An 881-nucleotide genomic window follows, 5' to 3' on the forward strand; every position below is an offset into this window, starting at 1 on the left:
GTGGCTCTCCCCCTCCCAACCCAGGCCTGGAAAGAGGGAAAGGACTTGGGGCAGACTTAGGAAGAACTTCCCAGACCCAAGAAGGCTTAAGAAGTGGGTCCTCCCGCTGCCTGAGTTACAACCATTCCTGGGGTGGGGGTAGGGGGGCAGGGCTCAAAGGCAGGACTGTCCCTGCCCTCAAGGAGACTGAAGAAAGCTGGTCAATATCATAGCCGTCTATGTGCTGAGATCCACTGTGCGCCAGCGCTGCCGGACCCCTTAAATCCTAGCTCGGGTCCGTAGAGCGCGAGTGCCAGGAGAGGGATGGAGGTTGGGCCCCTTCTCCGGGTGGACGCTGAGCTCCCGGGATAGTTAAGGGAGCTGACCGAGTGGCTTGCGAGGCGCAAACCCTTTCCCATGCCGCCTTGGCCGCCTTGGCCTCCAGACAGACGCTGGGTGGAGGGTGTAGGAGCCACAGTTCTCCGAGGGGTATAGGTTGTGTCCGGGATCCCCTCGAAGGGGTCAGGAGACCCTAAGGCCACGCCATCAAAAGTCTGGGGAGATGGGGTCGGGGTGAAGACTTTGGAGCCCTCAACGGCCATCCAGAGGGGACCCAGTGCCTCGTGGGGGGCCTGGAAGGGCTTCGGCTCAAAACCCCACCTTCCCTCGCTCTCCGCCCAGCCCGGCTCTGCGCTGAGCCTGGCAGGTTCTACCCGCAGACGCCTGGCCACAGGTGAGAATTCGGGCTCGGTGCACCAGAACTCGGGTCTCTGGCGAAGGCCCCGCGCAGTCCAGCCCACACCAGGAGACGAGGCCACCTCAACTGCCCCGGAGACGCGGAGAGGGGGGCCCTGGCCTCTGGGGTCACAGGCGGGGGTCGGGTGTGCAGGGCCCAAGGGAGG

The sequence above is a fragment of the Bison bison genome, unplaced genomic scaffold (genome assembly GCF_000754665.1).
Source record: "Bison bison bison isolate TAMUID 2011002044 unplaced genomic scaffold, Bison_UMD1.0 scf7180017864280, whole genome shotgun sequence".
Classification (NCBI taxonomy): Eukaryota; Metazoa; Chordata; class Mammalia; order Artiodactyla; family Bovidae; genus Bison; species Bison bison.